The sequence below is a fragment of the Manis javanica genome, chromosome 16 (genome assembly GCF_040802235.1).
Source record: "Manis javanica isolate MJ-LG chromosome 16, MJ_LKY, whole genome shotgun sequence".
Lineage (NCBI taxonomy): Eukaryota > Metazoa > Chordata > Mammalia > Pholidota > Manidae > Manis > Manis javanica.
In genome coordinates this window covers 10,682,310-10,703,718 of record NC_133171.1, presented here as the reverse complement: position 1 = coordinate 10,703,718, position 21,409 = coordinate 10,682,310, and the positions used below count along the sequence as shown (strand labels likewise).

Below are 21,409 nucleotides of genomic sequence, written 5' to 3'. Positions count from 1 at the left end.
AAGAATATACAATGGGGAAAAGACAGGTCTCTTCAATAAATGGTGCTGGGAAAACCAGACAGCTACATGCAGGAGAATGGTATTGCATCACTGTCTAACATCATGCACAAAACTTAATTCAAAATGGATTAAATACCTAAAGGCATGAAAGCACAAAACTTTTTAAAGAAAAGATGGGCATGAATCTCTTGAAAATCAGCAAGAGTAAATTTTTTCTCGACACACCTCCCCAGGCAAGGGAAACTAAACAAAGAATAAACAAGAGGGGCTTCATCGATCTAAAGTTTCTGTATAGGAAAGGACAACATCAACAAAATGAAAAGGCAACTTACTGTAAAAGGAAGAACATATCTGAAAGTGATGTATCTGATAAGGGGCTGACATCCAATATATATTGGATAAATATACTACAAAACAAAGAACCCATTAAAATATGGGCAGAGAATCGGAATAGACATTTTCCAAAGAGGGCATACAGATGGCCTGCAGTCACATGAAAAGATGTGACACATCACTAATCATCAGGCAAATGCAAATTAAAACCACGAGGGGACTCACTCAAGATGGCGACATGAGTAGGGCGGCAGAAATATCCTCCCAAAACCATACAGATTTGGAAAATGCACCAAATGCAACTAGTCCTAAAAGAGAGACCAGAAGATACAGTACAACAGCCAGGCTACATCTACATCTGCGAAAACTCAGCATCTCACAAACAGTGTAAGATACAAAGCTGCAATACGGTGGGGCCAGAGCACTCCCCCGACCCCAACTCACTGGGGTGAGGAAAAGAATCAGCCTGGGGAGGGAGTGGAGGCACAGGACTGCTAAACAACCAGCCCTAGTAATCTGCACTGGGAGCACAGACCCACACTGCACGGTGTACGGGATATGACAGAAACGGAAAAGTAAATTCCGAGAAGGAGACCATGAACAGGTCCCCACAGCTTGCTGCCCTGGAACAAAAGAAAAGCAGGCACTTTAAAAGTCTTAAGGAGACAAGGGTTTAACAGGTGGACTAAATCGTCCTGGTACACACAGAAAAGCAGGCTGGGAATGTGAAGGAACTTCAGGCGCCCTAACCCCCTGGGTAGCAACACAGCTCCGAAGCCCATCAAAGCAATAAGCAGCCTGTTCATTCCCCCCAGTGGGCACTGCAAGCAAACCACTGATGCACCATTGCTGCAGACCCGCAGGGGAGCAGCCCCACTCACAGCAACCACACTGAATCTTCTCCCAGCGCACAGCTAAATGAGTCAGACCCAGAAACTGCCCCCTGTGCGCAGCAGCTGCCTGGCACAAGCTTAATGAAGCCGCTGCAAAGTCCAGAAGTCACAAAGGGGCGCCTTTCTCGCAGGAGAACACATGCAGCTCGCCTGCAACCACGGCCAGTGCCTAAGGCTATCCTGAGGGCCGACCCAACCAAGGTCGCTCAGGGGATTAACCCACAGACTCCACCCTGTGTGCAGTTAACCGGCACAGGAAGCAGAGAAGGGCAAGGTGACCAGAAAACAGGAAGGGACTTTGTTCTCACACCTGACACACAAACCACTCGCCAGTGATCACTTCTATCACCATGAAAAGGAAGAACAACCTGGTTCAGTCAAAATGCACTGAAACGCCAGAGAGAGAGCCTGGTGAGACCAGTGTAACCAGTCTTCCTAAAAAAGAATTCAAAATAAGTCATAACCAGGCTGATGGAGTTGCAGAGAAAAGGCAAGAGCTAAGGGATGATTTCTGGAGGGAGACAACAGAAATGAAACAAACAATGGAAGGACTTAAGAGCAGACTGGATGAGGTGCAAGAGACTGCTGATGGAATAGAAAACAGGAATACAGAGAAACTGAGGCAGAGAGAGATAAAAGGATCTATAGGAATGAAAGAACACTTAGGAGAAATATGTGACCAATGCAAATGGCACAATATTCGCATTATAGGGGTACCAAAAGAAGAGACAGAAAATGGGATAGAAAGTGTCATTGAAGAAATAATTGATGAAAACTTCCCCAAGCTGGGGAAGGAAATAGTCTCAGACCATGGAAGCCCACAGATTTCCCAACATAAGGGACCCAAGGAGACCACCACCAAGAAACGTAATAATTAAAATGGCAAAGATCAAAGACAAGACAAGACAAGGACAGGGTAGTAAGAGCAGCCAGAGAAAAAAGATCACCTGCAAAGGAAGACCCATCAGGTTATTATCACACTTCTAAACAGAAACCTTACAGGCCAGAAGAGAATGGCATGATACATATAATGCATGAAACAGAAGGGCCTTGCACCAAGAATACTGTATCCAGCAAGATTATCACTTAAATTTGAAGGAGGGATAAAACAATTTCCAGATAAGCAAAAGTTGAGGGAATTTACCTTCCACAAACCACCTCTACAGTGTATTTTAAAGGAACTGCTTTAGATGGAAGTACTCCTAAGGCTAGATAGATGGCACCAGAGAAAATAAAAGCACACCAAAGAAAGCACAACAAATACTAACTAAAGCCAAAAAATAAAATCAGCTATCCACAAAAGGAGTTAAGGGAGACACAAGAGAGTACAGAATTAAACACCTAACACACAGAGAGTGGAGGAGGTAGAAAAAGAAGGGAAGGAAATAAAGAATCACCACACTGTATTTATAACAGCATAAGTGAGTTAATGTTAGATGATGAGATAGCAAAGAAGCTATCCTTGAACCTATGGTACCCATGAATCCAAAGCCTGCAATGGAAATAAGATCATTATCTATCGATAATTACTCTGAATGTAAATGCAGGAAATGCACCAATCAAAAGACACAGAGGGAGGAGGAGCGCAGACGGTGGCGAGAGTAGAGCAGCAGCAATGTCCTCCCAAAACCACATATATTTTTGAAAATACAACAAAAACAAATATTCCTAAAAGAGAGACCAGAAGACACAGTACAACAGCCAGGCTACATTTACATCTGCGAGACCCTAGCGCCTCACGAAGGGGGTAAGATACAAACCACGGCCCGGTGGGACCCGAGCGCGCCCCTCACCCCAGCTCCTTGGCGGGAGGAGAGGAGTCGGAGCGGGGAGGGAGAGGGAGCTCAGGACTGCTAAATACCCAGCCCCAGTCATCCAAACTGGGAGCGTAGACACACAGTGTATGGTGTGCTGGACACTAGGGAAACAGAACAGTAAAACCTGCAAGTGGGTCAGCGCAGTTGGCGCCCCTGGGACAAAAGAAAAGCGAGTGCTTTTTGAAAGTCTTTAAGGGACTGGGGCCCCACAGCTGGACGGAGGCATCTTGGTGTGCTCAGCACAGAAGCTGGGAATCATGGGGAACTCTGGGTGCCCTAACCCCCTGGGTGGCAGCGGAGCTTGGAGGCCCCTCACGGCGATCAACAGCCTCCGGCACGTTCCCCCTCCGGCGAAGCTCTGCCATAGTGCAGCAGCAACCTGAGGCCGGCCACACCGAGAGCAGCCGCTCGGGCCAGACTTAGAGGCCACATTTGCATGCAGCTGCCCAGCACAAGCCACTACGGGGTCGCTGTTCTCACAGGAGAGGAAGGCCACAAACTAGCAAGAAGGGATATTCTCCCAGCTGACACATGCGCCAACTCCCCACAACTGCCTCTATCGCCATGAAAAGTCAGAAGAACTTGATCAGACCAGACTAACACACACAACCCCTGAGAAGGAGCTTGGGGAGACAGACCTAACCAATCTTCCTAAAAGAAAATTCAAAATAAAGGTCACAACCATGCAGATGGAGCTGCACAGAAAAATGCAAGAGCTAACAGACAAAGTAGGGAGGGAGACTACAAAAATAAAACAATCTCTGGAAGGACGTAAAAGCAGAATGGATGAGATGCAAAAAGCCATTCATGGAATAGAAACCAGAGAACAGGAATGCATAGAAGCTGACACAGAGAGATGAAAGGATCTCCAGGAATCAAACAATATTAAGAGAACTATGTTACCAATCCAAAAGGAACAATATCCACATTATAGGGGTAACAGAAGAAGAGAGAGAAAAAGGGATAGAAAGTGTATTTCAAGAAATAATTGCTGAAAACTTCCTCAAACTAGGGGTGGAAATAATGGATCAGACCACGGAAGTACACAGAACTCCCAAATGAAGGGAACCCAGGACGACAACACCAAGACACATAATAAATAAAATGGCAAAGGTCTAGGACAAGGAGAGAGTTTCAAAGGCAGCTAGACAGAGGAAAAAGGGCACCTACAAAGGATATCCCAACAGGCTATCATCAGACTTCTCAACAGAAACCTTACAGGCCAGAAGAGAATGGCATAATATATTGGATGCAATGAAACAGAAGGGCATTGAACCAAGATTACTGTATCCAGCACGATTATTATTTAAATATGAAAGAGGGAGTAAACAATTCCCAGACAAGCAAAAGTTGAGGAAATTTGCCTCCCACAAACCACCTCTACAGGGTATTTTACAGGGACTGCTCGAGATGGGAGCACTCCTAAGGCTAAACGGATATCACCAGAGAAAATAAAATCACAGCAAAGAAAGCAGACCAACCAAATACAAACTAAAGGCAAAAAATAAAATTAACTACCCACAAAAGGAAACACAAAGGGGCACGAATAAAACACCCAAAATATAAAGAATGGAGGGAGAGGAATAAGAAGGGAGAGAAATAAAGAATCACCAGAGAGTGTTCATAACACTTCAATAAGGGAGTTAAGTTAGACAGTAAAATACTAAACAACCTAACCTTGAACCTTTGGTAACCACAAATCTAAAGCCTGCAATGGCAATAAGTAAATATCTTAAAATAATCACCCTAAATGTAAACGGACGGAGTGCACCAATCAAAAGACAGAGTAATAGAATGGATAAAAAAGCAGGACACTTCTATATGCTACTTAAAAGAGACGCACCTCATACCCAAAGACAAGCACACACTAAAAGTCAAAGGATGGAAAAGCATATTCCATCCAAACAGGGAGAAAAAAGCAGGTGTTGCACTACTAGTATCAGACAAAATAGACATCAAAACAAAGAAAGTCACAAGAGATAAAGAAGGACATCACATAAAGGGGTCAGTCCAACAAGAGGATATAACCATTATAAATATATATGCACCCAACACAGCACACCACCATATGTGAAACAAATACTACCAGAACTGAAGGAGAAAATAGAATGCAATGCATTCATTTTGGGAGAATTCAACACACCACTCACTCCAAAGGATAGATGCACCAGACAGAAAATAAGTAAGGACACAGAGGCACTAAACAATGCACTAGAACACATGGACCTAATAGACATCTATAGAACTCTACATCCAAAAGCAACAGGATACACATTCTTCAAGTGCACATGGCACATTCTCCAGAATACACATTACTAGGCCACAAAAAGAGCCACAGTAAATACAAAAAGATTGGCATCCTATCAACCAACTTTTCAGACCACAAAGGAATAAAACTAGAAATAAATTGTACAAAGAAAGCAAAAACGCTCACGAACACATGGAGGATTAACAACATGCTCCTAAATAATCAATGGATTAACAACCAAATTAAAATGGAGATCCAGCAATATATGGAAACAAATAACAACAACAACACAAAGCCCCAACTTCTGTGGGACGCAGCAAAAGCAGTCTTAAGAGGAAAGTATACAGAAAACCAGGCATATTTAAAGAAGGAAGAACAATCCCAAATGAATAGTCTAATGTCACAATTATCGAAATTGGAAAAAGAACAAAGGAGGCCAAAATCAGCAGAAGGAAGGACATAATAAAGATCAGAGAAGAAATAAATAAAATTGAGAATAAAACAACAGAAAAAAATCAATGAAACCAAGAGCTCGTGCTTTGAGAAAATAAAAATAGATAAGGCTCTAGCCAGACTTAGTAAGAGAAAAAGAGAATCAACACACATCAACAAAATCAGAAACGAGAAAGATAAAATAATGATGGACCCCATAGAAATACAAACAATTATTAGAGAATGCTATGACAACCTATATGCTAACAAGCTGGAAAACCTAGGAGAAATGGACAACTTCCTAGAAAAATAGTACCTTCCAAGACTGACCCAGAAAGACACAGAAAATCTAAACAAATCAATTACCAGCAAGGAAACAGAAGCGGTCATTAAAAGACTACCCAAGAAAAAAAACCTCAGGCCAGATGGATTTACTTCAGAATTTTATCAGACATACAGAGAAGACATAATACCCATTCTCCTTAAAGTTTTCCAAAAATAGAAGAGGAGGGAATACTAGCAAACTCATTCTATGAAGCCAACATCACCCTAATACCAAAACCAGGCAAAGACCCCACCAAAAAAGAAAACTACAGACCAATATCCGTGATGAATGTAGATGCAAAAATACTCAAAAAAATATTAGCAAACCGAATTCAAAAATACCTCAAAAGGATCATATACCATGACCAAGAGGAATTCATCTCAGGGATGCAAGGACGGTACAACGTTCAAAAATCCATCAACATCATCCACCACATCAACAAAAAGGACAAAAACCACATGATCATCTCCATAGATGCTGAAAAAGCATTCGACAGAAGTCAACATCCATTCATGATAAAAACGCTCAACAAAATGGGCAGAGAGGGCAAGTACCTCAACATAATAAAGGCCATATATGACAAACCCACAGCTACCATCACATTGAACAGCGAGAAACTAAAAGCTTTTCCTCTGAGATCGGGAACAAGACAGGGATGCCCACTCTCCCCACTGTTATTCGACATAGTACTGGAGGTCCTAGCCATGGCAATTAGGCAAAACAAAGAAATAAAAGGAAATCAGACTGGTAAAGAAGAAGTCACACTGTCACTATTTGCAGATGACATGATATTGTACATAAAAAACCCTAAAGACTCCAGTCCAAAACTACAGGAACTATTATCAGAATTCAGCAAAGTTGCAGGATACAAAATTAGCACACAGGAATCTGTGGCTTTCCTATACAACAACAATGAACTAATAGAAAGAGAAATCAGGAGAACAATTCCATTCACAACTACATCAAAAAGAATAAAATACCTCGGAATAAACCTAACCAAGGAAGTGAAAGACCTATACCCTGAAAATTATAAGACACTCTTAAGAGAAATTAAAGAGGACACTAGCAAATGGAAACCCATCCCATGATCTTGGCTAGGAGAAATTAATATCGTCAAAATGGCCGTCCTGCTCAAACCAATATACAGATTTGACGCAAGCCCTATCAAATTACCAACAACATTCTTCAACGAACTGGAACAAATACTTCAAAAATTCATATGGAAACACCAAAGACCACGAAGAGCCAAAGCAATCCTGAGAAGAATGAAGTGGGGAGGATCTCTCTCTCCAACTTCAAACTCTACTACAAAGCCACAGTAATCAAGAGAATTTGCTACTGGCACAAGAGCAGAGCCACAGACCAGTGGGACAGAATACAGACTCCAGACATTAACCCAAACATATATGATCAATTAAAATACGATAAAGGAGCGATGGACATAACAATGGGGAAATGACAGTCTCTTCAACAGATGGTGCTGGCAAAACTGGACAGCTACATGAAAGAGAATGAAACTGGATCACTGTCTAACCCCATACACAAAAGTAAATTCGAAATGGATCAAAGACCTGAATGTAAATCACGAAAGCATAAAACTCCTAGAAAAAAAACACAGGCAGAAATCTCTTCGACATAAACATGAGCAACTTCTTCATGAACATATCTCCCCGGGCAAGGGAAACAAAACCAAAAATGAACAAGTGGGGCTCTATCAAGCTAAAAAGCTTCTGTACAGCAAAAGACACCATCAATAGAACAAAAAGGTACCTTACAGTATGAGAGAATATATTCATAATGACATACCCTGTAAAGGGTTGAAATCCAAAATATATAAAGATCTCATGCACCTCAACACACAAAAAGCAAATAATGCAATTAAAAAATGGGCAGTGGAGCTGAATAGACAGTTTTCTAAAGAAGAAATCCAGATGGCCAACAGGCACATGAAAAGATGCTCCACATCACTAGTCATCAGAGAAATGCACAATGAGATATCACCTCACACCAGTAAGGATAGCCATCATTGAAAAGACAAACAGCAACAAATGTTGGCAAGGTTCTCCACTGTGGAGAAAGGGGAACCCTCCTACACTGCTGGTGGGAATGTAAATTAGTTCAACCATTGTGGAGAGCAGCATGGAGGTTGCTCAGAATTCTCAAAATAGAAATAACATTTGACCCAGGAATTCCACTTCTAGGAATTTACTCTAAGAATGCAGCACTCCAGTTTGAAAAAGACAGATGCACCCCTATGTTTATCGCTGCACTATTTACAATAGCCAAGATATGAAAGCAACCTAAATGTCCATCAGTAGGTGAATGGATAAAGATGTGGTACATATACACAATGGGATATTACGCAGCCATAAGAAAAAAACAGATCCTACCATTTGCAACAACATGGATGGAGCTAGACGGTATTATGCTCAGTGAAATAAGCCAAGCGGAGAAAGACAAGTATCAAATGATTTCACTCATATGTGTAGCATAAGAATAAAGAAAAACTGTACGAACAAAACAGCAGCAGAAGCACAGAACCCAAGAATAAACTTACAGTTACCAAAGGAAAAGGGACTCGGGAGTATGGGTGCAAAGGGAGGGATAAGGGCAGGGAAAAAGGAAGCAGGTATTACAATTATCATGTATAATTAGCATGTAGGGGGTAGCATGGGGAGGGCTGTACAACACAGAGAAGACAAGCAGTGATTGTACAGCACCTTACTACGCTGATGGACAGTGACTGTAACGGGGTTTGTGAGGAGGACTTGAAGGGGGGAGCCTAGTAAACATAATTTTCTTCATCTAATTGTAGATTAATGATAACAAAATAAAAAATAAATAAAAAATTTAAAAAGTGCAATAAGGCCACAGCTGTCAACTATCAGAATGAAAGGACAGACTTTCAATGCTCCAATCAAAAGACAGAGGGTTAAAAGAAGGGATGAAAACTCAGGACCACCTACGTGCTCCAGTAAGGAGACTCACTTGAGATCCAAGGACACAGACAAACCACTTAAAAGGTACCCTACATAGGTGAAATTGAAAGAAAAAAAAAAGATGGGTTCATGGGATTGAAGACGGTGGCGTGAGAGGGGAGGCAGAAACCTCCTCCCAGAACCACATACATACGTACAATATGGAAACAGAACAACTACACCAAATCCTGAAAGAGCAGCAGGGAAGAAGGCTGCTGCGGCAGGCTGTCACCTCAAGAAGGGTGACGTACAAAGCCGTGATCCAGAGGGACCCCAAAGCCCTTCCCACACCCAAGCTCACAGAAGGGAGGAAGGGAAACAGAACCGGGGAGGGGGGTGGAGGCCTAGGACTGCTGAACACACAGCCCTGGAGATGTGCTCTGGGAGCACAAACCTACCACACGTGGTGCGCTCTGGAGGATCGGTGGGGTTGGAAAGCCAAGACAAGCAGAATATTTCGAGAGACTTGAGATTCCAACCACTTCTGGGACAACACAGGGATCCACATCTGGCTGCTGTGGGACAAAAGAAAGGCGGGCAGTCTGACAGATTTTCCCAACAGCGAGACAGCTGCTAATGGGACAAGGCTTCCAGAGCTTGCCACTCAGGAGAAAGGACAGGTGTGCTAACTGCCCGGGGGCACTCTGCCCAGCAGGCGGGGGAACTTTTAGGAGCTCCAGTCGCTCCATCCCCCTGGCTGGCCTCGCAGCTCCGAGGCCTCCTACCGTGCTGTGACTGATAAAGGGCCTGCCTCCCCGCCGGCACTGGCTTGCTAACCGGCGGCCCCCACCATCTCACCAGGCCAGTGAGAGGACGGCCCCACCTATGGCAGCTGATCCCTGCATGCTCCGCAAATGCCCTGGCAGTGGGACAGGCACTGTGGCCGGGAAGCAGGAGAGACCTCTTTCCTCCCGGGAGGGGGGGCACCAGCGCCACTCCTGTGACCCCTGCCATCCCCTCAAAGGGCTGAGCAGCTCCAGAGAGTAAATCTTCTGGGAGCTAGATGGCACCACCTACAAATATGAACTGTCAAAGGAACCTGGTAACAGGGCTCAAATCAATCTTCCTGAAATAGATCTCAAAATAAACATCAGGAACATGCTCATGGAGCTACAGAAAAACACTGCCCATGTCTTGAGTGCAATTCTTTCTCTCTCTCTCTCTCTCTCTACCAGGAGCACTGCTGAGGCCTTGTTCTGAGAGGGATGCTGGGACAGTCCAGCAGGAATGGCAGAGCTCTCAGGTCCACCCCCGCCGGTGCCAGGACAGTCCCACACAGGGTCTGACAGAACTGCAAACGGGGGATGCTGCACATCTAACTCCGCAGGAAAGATAACAGTGCCACATGCTAGACTTCCCATTAATGGCTAGTGGCTAGGTGGCTCCACCGATACCAGGTGATGTCAACACCCCGCGCTTTATCTCCTTAGCAACCTTTTTTCGCTATGACCCTTGGAAGCAGCACATGGAAAGACACTACCTACCAGTCTCCACACCATCTCACTTCTCAGCTTAGGCTCAATGTTCCTGTATCACATCTTCTCCTCTTCATAACAGTTTTCTCGGTCAGGTGGTGTTCTGGAAAAAAAAATTAGAATTGGAATGAAATGGCATGGGGTACAAGATTCTGTTTGAACACCATCAGTAGAACAAAAAGGCATCCAACAGTATGGGAGTATATATTCATAGATAACATCCGATAAGGGGTTGCCATCCAAAATATGTATTAAGAGCTCACGCACCTCAACACACAAAAAGCAAATAATCCAATTACAAAATGGGCAGAGGATCTGAACAGACATTTCTCCAAAGAAGCAATTCCAGGGGGCAGACAGGCACATGAAAAGATGCTCCACATCGCTGATCATCAGAGAACTGACTGCACATTAAAACCACACTGGGGCATCACCTCACACCGCTTAGGATGGCCACCATCCAAAAGACAGACAACAACAGATGTTGGCGAACATGTGGAGAATAGGGAACCCTCTATACTGCTGGTGGGAATGTCAGTCAGTTCAACCATTGTGGAAAGCAGTATGGAGGGTTCCCCAAAAAAACAAAAAACACAAAAACTATTTGACCCAGGAATTCCTCTCCTAGGAATTTACCCTAAGAATGCAGGAGCCCAGTTTGAAGGAGACATATGCGCTCCCCCTATGTTGATCGCAGCACTATTTACAATAGCCAAGAAATGGAAAGAACCTAAGTGTCCATCAGTAGATGAATGGATAAAGAAGAGGTGGTACATATACACAGTGAAAGATTATTCAGCCATAAGAAGAAAACAAATCCTACCATTTGCAACAACATGGATGGAGCTAGACGGTATTATGCTCAGTAAAATAAGGCAGGCGGAGAAAGACAAGTACCAAATGACTTCACTCATATGTGGAGTATAAGAACAAAGAAAAACTGAAGGAACAAAACAGCTGCAGAATCACAGAACCCAAGAATGGACTCACAGTTACCAAAGGGAAAGGGACTGGGGAGGATGGGTGGGGAGGGATAAGGGCAGGGGGAAAAAGGAAGGGGGCATTACTATTAGTTTATAACTCAATCAAAAGGGCAGGGACAAAAACCAAATAATGTCACCCTGTCAGTTAGAAAAAGACCCTTTCTGAGCCAACAAATGAGAATAAGTCACCTTTTCCTTCTCTAGGATGTATTTTAGCCCTACTTGTTCTCCCCGACCGCCCACTTTATGGTCATGTTGTACCCCATTGCTTTCCTACCTCATTATCACTTTGAATCTCATCACTTTCAGGGTGCTCCTCTCTCAAAAGCCTGGCTATTTGGGCCCACATAACCTTCCCATCCTACTTGATTTAGCTCTATATTACTCTCTATTTTAGTATTTCCCTTACTAGACACTGGAATTCCTAGTTTTTACATTACCAGTATGAATAATGAAATGCAGTAAGTACAAATTAACTTAACATGATGCATTCATCAACTACATACTTGTAACAGTTTATGGTTGTTCAACATAACTAAGATATTTATTAGGATTTCATCAAGTAAGCCAGAGGCCAATGTTTTACCACAAAGGTTATTTCCAAGTGGCATACAATCAACCCATATTACATCAAACCTTAGGCTTTTCTACTTTCAAGATGGTCAGAAGAATTTTAGTTGTGAGGACAACTTTTGAGAACACTACCAAACACCAAATAATTTTTGTGAATTACTGTCAGACCTCAAAATGACTAGATTAAATGACAGAGGTATCCAATATAGTTTGATCCGTATTTGAACTCATATACATAACCCAGAGTCAGGCAACCTCTTCTACTATTAAAGGAACTCTTCCAGTGTGTAGCCACTGAAATTTGTTATTTCTGAATTTCCTATTTTATGAAAATTCAAACCTTAGTGATCTCAACATACAATCTTTAGTACAGCAAAAGGCAGCACATTTACATTTGGCATAATACGTACACTTGTTTAACATTTTTCTTGCAATTAAAAAAAACACTCCTACATTTAAAAATATATTGGAAAGCATATGCTTAAGAAGCTCAGTATTAATTATAAGCTTAAATCAATCAGTATTATATTCTATTATCAGCATTATATTCTATTAATTTAGAAAGTCATAGGAAATTAGAATGAGTTTATATTAACCACTTAAAATTGTTTACTTCAGACAAAGTAGGAAACATATCTAATAGAAATTGAAAAGCTTTTACCAATTTACCAAGAGAAAGAATGTAATTCAGTTTTTCTTTTTCTTAAAAGACAAACTGTAAAGAATGAACCAAAGAAAGCTACAAGTACGTATTCATTTATTGCAACATTAAATAGATACACAGAGCCTGTGAGAATGCAATATTCATTTTGCTGCAGAAGAACAGACATTGCACAACACTGAGATTTGCTAATGAAATCAACCATCAACCTAGACGGAATACATATGTATCAAACCAAGACCTCAGTGTCATTTTCTTTGTCTTTCTTTCTTTTTTTTCTTGACCTTGTATTTTTGTCCTTTAGATTTTGGAACTTGGGTAAAGAAAAATCAGGGCTATAATGTAGTGTAGTGCTTTTTATTCATCACATTTATTTTTAATGTAAATTCCAACTGTTCTGCTTCTAGCAGCGCTATTAAAGTATCTCTGAGACAAAAAAAAAAAAACAATGGATGCTACCAGAAGAAACAACGGAAGTTTATTCCTACTCAGGATTGCAACATCTGACATAAATTCCACATGAAAACTTTTCTAGCGATGTTAGGACCTACTTGATAAGGAATATGAATATAATATATTTAAAAGCCACTTTTATAATAATGTAATTTCTCCAGCAATTTCTACTGACAATTATTAAGTGAAATACTGTAAGGCTGATATAATAACTATCAGTATGAAAATTATTCTAATGTGTCTAGATAAAAATTGTAATTTTTCCCCAAAACTGCTCTGCTGTCCTGGTCTACAAAGTTAATTACTAATTTCCATTTATCAAAACTAAATTCTGAGAGTTTTCTTAAAAAACTATTATTTAAATCTATGATTTAGTTATCATAGTTTTCTATAAAAGCCCAAAAGACTATGAAAATGGTTATTATATATTTAAATAAAATAATTAATGACCCTCAAAACTGATTTCTTTCATTTTGAGTATAAGCTATTTAGCTAAATAACTGTCTCATTGGTTGGTTACACAAATTAGGTTTTCTATTCACATGCACTACAGATAAAATTAACAGCTTAACCTGCTGTGGCATATAATTGCTGTTGATTCATGATAATAACAATTGCTTATTGCTTAAAAAAAAAAGCAGTACTTACAACAACTAAAACAGCCTCAGCCAAACAAAATTAAGCACATGTGGCCAGTGGCCGAGGACACCTGGAGTGGTGAGCAGTAACAATGATTTCTCCCAACCTGCCCTTTCCCTTCACTGACTTTGGTTTCACTGGAATTTGTTTCTGGAGGGGAACCTCCCACCCCCTACTCCTAGAGCTACAGCCAAAAATTTCTATTAAAATGGCAAAATATAAATCAGACTGTAGAGAAACAGGCAGTTTAAGCAAATGTCTATTGTAATAATGAAAGCCTGCTATCTAGGGCCAAGACTGCAGTCCTAAAACGTGGCGATAGGCTTTGGAAAGTCAGCTAGCTCCTTGCTACTCAAAATGTGGCCCACAGTCCAGCAACGCTGAAACTGCCTTTTTTTTTTTTTTTTTAGAAAATCAGAATTTCAAGCCCCAGCCTACATGTACTGAATCAGAATCTTACACACATTAAAATTTAGAAGCCATGATACAGAAAATTCTTCAGCCTACCTAACAATTTGTATACCAATTCCAGTAATTTCTGACATTCTAACAACTCAAAAATTCAAATTCAGATACAGAATATTCAGAGGACAGACAGCTTACTTGCTATACCCAAAGCCCACTACATATCATTTGTTTAACTTTTTCAAGTCCCATATTCATTATAAACTACTGATCTGCAGTTTGTGGTAATAAAGGAGTAAGAGGGAATATCTTTTTGTAAGATCTTGGAAAACCTTAAATATATGGATAAAGTTGAAGTATTTACACTCAGCGATTATTTTAAACAATTTCATCAGAAGAGTCTTTTCTAAACAAAATCTTCTTTAGGAAGGAGCCCAGTGTAGTAAAATATAAATAAAGGGCTGTGCCTTGGGGCAGGGAAGGCATCCAGCAGTAGCCACAGCATCTCAACAGAACCAACTGATTGGATTCCTCAGAGTGCACTTTGGAAAACTCGGCCTTAAAGGAGCTCCTTAAATCTAAAAAAACAAACTGAATGACTGTTACACTAATTACAAGTAAAGTTCATTGTTGATTAAAGTGGGCCCTAAAGATCTCTTTATAGAAACCTACTATTCTATTTAGTTTAATTTATTCTATGGTCTTTTAAAGACTACATATATATTATATAATTAAGCATCTTTTCTAATTCAAATTGATCTCTTCCCAAAATAGTCCAATTGCTGAGGTTGGTTTTAATCAATATATTATTTTCAATTAAATTATTTTAGTTAACATATGCCTACCATATATAAGACACTATGTTAAGTTTTACAAAGGCAATTAAATGGACAAAGTAGTCTACTTAACACCTTGGGAAGATAACAATACATTGAACATAGTAAGTGCCAAAAAATCCATATAAATATAGTACTATGGGAGCAAAATTAACTACAGATGTTAGAGCAATTTAATTACGTCTCGGCAAATAGTGAATCTGTGGCATGTTACTACACGATGGACAGTGACTGCAGTGGGGTACGATCTGGGGGGGGAATAGATAGTATGTGTGAATGTAGTAACCACACTTTTTTTATGTGAAACCTTCACAGTAGTGTACATCAATAACACCTTAAAAAAAAAAAGAATCTTACCGGTTTAACTTCCTGGGTGTTAAGCAATCTTATCTTTTAGATGGGATGCTTCCTGCCTTTTACTACATTGTCTGTGGGTGGCCTTACTTGCCATATTAATTGCCCAGGTTATAATATCACTTGATTAAGGGCTGGAGGAGGAAAAGCAGCATCTGGGCAAAGTTAAAGATAAACTGGGCCTTTTAGTGGGCTAAAATAAATTTCACAACAGCCTCATTTAATTGACACAATGAAGTCACGGGCTACTTAACTTCCTGGGTGTTAATGCAATCTTATCTTTAAGACGGGATGCTTCCTGCCTTTTACTACGTTCTCTGTGGATGGAGTAATACACATTGCTTGATTTCGGGCTGGGGGAGGAAAAGCAACATCTGGGCAAAGTTAAAGATAAAATGGGCCTTTTGGCAGGCTGAAGTAAATTTTACAACAGCATCATTTAATTGACACAATGTAGACAGGGGCTATATGGAGATAATTTTCTTATCTGGGGGATGTTTAAACATACATTCCAGTCCGGGTTACTCCTGACTTTTTAGTTCTAACTAATCTTCACTGAAGAATGCTTATACTCCTAATTTGGTTATTTTACTGTAAAAATTAATGTAAATCTCACTTTGCTGAATTGTTTAATATTTGCGAGTTTCCGTAGGGGCCTTTTTCCAGAGGCCCTCACGCTACTCTGACTACACCCACGGCCCCTGTCTCAGAATCTCTGTGGCTGGTTAGAAATTACTCAGCTGCAGATTACAAACCGAAAAGACAGAAAGATATGAATTCCTAAATACAAAATGCCCTGACAGTTCCAAAGTAAAGAAACTTCCCTCAAAAAAAAACACACGGGAGGTGCCTCGTGAAAAATTTTAATTCTAAAGGCGCTGCTTATGGGCGGCCTCTCACCCGCCGCGGGTCACACTTGAACCTCAGCCCGACCGGCCCACGCCGTCGAGGACCCCACCGAGAAAATCCACACACGGCAAAACGCTCACCCGCCTCCCCGTCTGCGCGGCCCGGCCCGTCCCCTCCGCCTGCGACGCCGGCCCGGGCGGCGGGACCAGGTCTGCGGCGCGGCCCCGGGCCGGGCGGACGCGTGCCGCGGGGCGGAAAGCACCCACCCTCACCACACGGGCTCGGAAGGAGGAGCAGCGGCTCAGGAGGGACCCCTCTTCCCACGCCCCGGCGAACTTCGCCGGCCGCTCGGACGTCTGCCCCGGGTGCACCTGCTCCGCTCCCTCCCTTCCCGGGCGGCCCCTCCGGCGGAGCGCGCGGACTCCAGGCCCCCGGCCGGGCCTCGCGAATCCACCACACGCGTTGGCTGCTTCCCAGCCCCCCGGGCCACGAGCTGCCCGCCCAGTAACGTGCACGGACGCCCTCACGAGCGGCTCCACGACACCTTCACGCGGAGGCAGTGGTCCCCGCGCCCACGTACCTTCCAACCCGCAGAGCTGTCGCTGTCGCCTTCACCCCTTAGTAGGGCACTACCTGGACCCTCCAACGAAGATGCGCGGCAGTGGGAGCCGCTTCTCCGCCGAGCTCTCTGAAGTCCGGCCAGGGCAGCGGCAACAAGTACGGGCTGATCACCACGCGCGGCGCCGCGGCCATGCTGACAGCGACCCTCCGCCCGTCGAGGGAGAGCCAAGAAGGGGCGAGTGCAGGCAGCGCCGAGATCCCAGCGGGCGCGAGGGAGGACACGACGCTGGGAGCGAGGTGGGTGCCGCCCCCGCGTGCGCGACGAGAGAATGGCGCCGCCGAGCACGCACAACATCTGCTCTCCGCGGACCCACTGCGCGGAAGGGACGGCGCGGGCCGCTCCTGCCGGGGCCGCCGAAACGAAGCACGGACGACCTGGCAGGTGCGGCTTCTCTCGGCGGCGCTCGGGACACTACTGTTGAATATAGCGGCGGCGGCGCCTGCAGCTTCTGCGAGCCGCCGAACTTACGCTTTCTGCGCCCAAAGGCTGCGCGTCCCCAACAGACGGTCCTCACGGCCAATGAGTGCGAGGCGCCACGGCGCAGGCCCGCCCCCGACCAATGGCAAAAGTTAGAAGATACAAAGTAGAAGGAAAAAAATTAGATCACACTGCAAGTAAATGAAATAAACACTTAAAAAAAAAGTAAAAGAACAACGAAACTAAGAACTGATTCTTTGAAGACAAACAAAATGGGTAAACATTTATCTAGACTTATTAAGAAATAAAAAGGACAGGACTCAAAATCAGAAATAGAAATTTAAATAGAAGTTACAAGTGACACCACTGAAATACAAAGGATTGAAGAGGTAAGTATGAAAAATTATATGGCAATATATTTGGCACCCTAGAAGAAATGGGTAAGTTCCTAGACTCATGCGATGTTCAAACCTATTCTGGAGAAAATAGAAATCTGAACAGACCAACAACTAGTAACCAAAAACTCCACACTATCAAAAGTCCAAGATATTTTCATAGGAGAATTCCAGTCAAACATTGAAATGAGTTAATACCTATTCTTCTCAAACTATTCCCAAAAATAGAAGAGGAAGGAAAGCTTACAAATTCATTTCTATGAGGCCAAAATCACACTGTTACCAAAACAAGATTAGGACACTAACAAAAAAAAAAAAAAAAAAAAAAAAAGACAAGACTTCTCCAAATAAGAAATTCACATGGCCAACAGACACATCAAAAGATGCTCCACATCGCTTGCCATAAGAGAAATGCAAATTAAAACCACAATGAGATATCACCTCACACCAGTAAAGATCGCTACCACCCAGAAGACAAACAAGGACAAATGTTGGCAAGGTTGTGGAGAAAGGGGAACCCTCCTACACTGCTGGTAGGAATGTAAATTAGGTTCAACCATTGTGGAAAACAGTATGGAGGTTCCTCAAAAAGCACAAAATAGAAATACCATTTGACCCAGGAATCACACTTCTAGGAATTTACTCTAAGAATGCAGAAGCCCAATTTGAAAATACAGAGGCAACCCTATGTTTATCGCAACACTACTTACAATAGCCAAGACATGGAAGCAACCTACGTGTCCATCAGCAGATGAATGGATAAAGAAGAGGTGGTACAGATACACAATGTAGTATTATTCAGCCATAAATGAAAATAAATCCTACCATTTGCAACACCATGGATGGAGCTACAGGGTTTTATGCTTAGTGAAATAAACCAGCAGGAGAAAGACAACTACCAAATGATTTCACTCCTATGTGGAATATAAGAACAAAGGAAAAACTGAGTGAACAAAAGAGCAGCAGAATCACAGAACCCAAGAAAGGACTAACAGTTACCAAAGGGAAAGGGACTGGGGAGGATGGGTGGGAAGGGAGGGAGAAGGGGGACAGGGAAGTGACTAACGGGTATGTGGGGCGGACTTGGTGAAGGGGGTAATCTGGTAAACATGTTCCTCATGTAACTGTAGATTAATGATACCAAAATAAATAAAATAAAATAAAGATTCTTACTTCTTGGCAAATAGTGTATCTGTGGCATCTTACTACACTGATGGACAGTGACTGCAATGGGGTATGAACGCCCTGGACTAGATAATATGGGTGAATGTATTAACCATTGTTTTTTCATGTGAAACCTTCAGAGGAATGTATATCAGTAATGCCTTAGTAAAAAAAAAGTATCTTACTTGTTAACTTCCTGGCTGTTAAAATGCAATCTTATCTTTAAGATGGGATGCTTCCTGTCTTTTACTTTGTTGTTTGTGACTGGGCTTATTGCCATATTAGTTGCCCAGGTTATAAAGGACTTGATTTGGGGCTGGAGGAGTCATCTGGGCAAAGTTAAAGATAAACTGGGCCTTTTAGCAGGCAGAAGTAAATTTTACAATAGCCTCATTTAATTGACACAATGAAGACATGGGCTATGCTGAGCTACTTTCTTATCTGGGGGATGTTCAAACATTCCAGGCCCGGTTACTCCTGGCTTTTTAGTTTTAACTAATCTTCACTTAAGAATGCTTATACTCCTAGTTTGATATTTTACTTTAAAGAATTAGTGTGACTCTGCTAAATTGTTTAATACGGAGTTTTGGCGTCTTTTTCCAGAGGCCCTCACGCTACTCTGACTACACCCACGGTCCCTGTCTCAGAATCTCCGTGGCGAGTTATAAATTACTCAACTGCAGATTACAAACCGAAATGCCAGAAAAATGTGAATTTCTAAATACAAGAAAATTCCCTGTCAGTTCCCAGATCAAAGTAAAGAAACTTCATTCCCAAATAAAATAGACGAGAGGTACCTTATGAAAAAATGTTTTATTTTAAAGGCGCTGCCTCCGGGCGGCCTCACCCCAGCCGCCCCGCCGCCCCGCCGGCGTCCCACCTGAACTTCAGCCGCCCGGCCCTCGCCCACGGGGCCCCCGCCGAGAAAATCCAAAAGCGACAAAACGACCACCGGCCACCCCGTCTGCGCGGCCCCGTCCCGGGCGGCGGGGGCAGGTCGAGAGCGCGGCACCCGGACGGGCGGCCAGGCGCCGCGGGGCGGAGAGCTGCCGCGCTCACCACCCGGGCCGACACCGAGGAACAGCGGCTCCAGCGAGCCCCTCCCCCGCTGCCCCGCGAACTTCGCCGGCCGCTCGGACGTCCGCCCCGGGCGCACCTGCTCCGCTCCCTCCCATCCCGGGCAGCCCCTCCGGCGGAGCGCGCCGACTCCAGGCCCCCGGCCGGGCCCCGCGAGCCCACCACCCGCGTCGGCAGCGTCCCGGCCCCACGGGCCACGCGCTGCCCGCCGAGCAACTCGCACGGCCGCCCCCTTGTCCGGTTTCCCCGTGCCCTCGGGCGGAGGCAGGGGTCCCGCCGCGCGCCGCGGCCACGTACCTTCCAGCCCGCAGAGCCGTCGCTGTCGTCTTCACCCCTGAAGCGGGGCCCGCTCTGGACCCTCCACCGCAGATTCGCGGAAGCGGGAGCCGCTTCTCAGCCGAGGTCTCTAAAGTCCGGCCGGGCCAGCGGCTCCAAGTCCGGGCCGACTGCCGCCCTCCGCCCGTCGCGGGAGAGCCGAGAAGGGGCGAGTGCGGCGCCGGGGGCCCAGCGGGTGCCACGCGGCGATCCGAGGCTGGGGGGCGAGATCGGGAGGAAGGCGCAGCCAAGCACAGAGCGGGCCCATCATCTGGTCTCGGTCGGCCCGCTGCGCAGACGGTACGGCGGCTCCAAGCACGGAGGCCGCTGCGGCCGCTGGTGTCCTGGCAGCGCTCAAGATGCTACTGATGCTTGAATAAAGGAGGCGGCGGCGCCGGCAGCTACTACTCCGCCCCAGGCTTACGCGTCTGCGCCCATTGGCTGCCCGTCCCCGACTGACGGCCTTCATGATCATGCTTGGCTTGCCTGCCAAATTAAGTTCTGATTTTATTCTTTGAGAGATTCAAGGGTTTTAGATCAGGGAAAAGATTCCATTTTTAAATGAGCACTCTGGCCTCTGGAGACTGGATTCTTGGGGGCAAAGTGATAGCAGAATGACTACTCAGAGGCTGCTAGAGGCATCCACAAAAGATTTGATGGGGTGCTGGAAGAGGGCAGTTGAATGGGTATGCAGAGCGTAGACTGCAGAGATGTTTAGGAAGTAGGGTGGGGAGGACTTGGTGACTGGTGGGAGGGAGAAGGCCATCCTGCTATAACAGGAGTCCACAGACTGGGTGGCTTAGTCCACAGAAACTTATTTTCATGGAGTTCTGGAGCTTAAGGACCAAGCTCCACAGGCTGGCAGGGTTGGTCTGGCCCAAGGCCTCTCTCCTTGGCTTGAAGAAGGCTGCCTCCTTGCTGCGCCTTCACATGGTCTTCTGTCTGCCATGCACATACCTGGTGTTTCTCCATAGGCCCCAGCTTCTCATAAGGACATCTCTTGGAGTGGAGTGAAGCTCCACCCAAATAGCCTAATTTTTTTTTTGCATTATTAATGTACAATTACATGAGCAATATTATGGTTTCTACACTACCCCTACTATCAAGTCCCCACCACATACTCCATTACAGTCACTGTCCATCAGCGCAGTAAGATGCTATAGAA

General features: G+C 44.1%; 1 protein-coding gene across 12 annotated transcripts in view; it reads right to left on the bottom strand.

Moving 5' to 3' along the window:
• Positions 1 to 20,327, bottom strand: part of LOC140846792 (bromodomain adjacent to zinc finger domain protein 2B-like) — a 120,976-nt gene extending 100,649 nt beyond the window's left edge. For 11 of the 12 annotated variants that reach the window (XM_073224503.1, XM_073224501.1, XM_073224504.1 and 8 more), the window contains exons 1-3: positions 16,835 to 16,936; positions 10,511 to 10,604; positions 9,425 to 9,541 (exon numbers count right to left, since the gene is read on the bottom strand). The gene's annotated coding sequence lies outside the window, so the exon portion shown is untranslated. Of the gene's footprint in view, positions 1 to 9,424; positions 9,542 to 10,510; positions 10,605 to 16,834; positions 16,937 to 20,226 lie in introns of those variants that run through there. The other variant, XM_073224500.1, reaches the window with a different exon arrangement.
• Between the last annotated feature and the right edge of the window lie 1,082 nt (positions 20,328 to 21,409).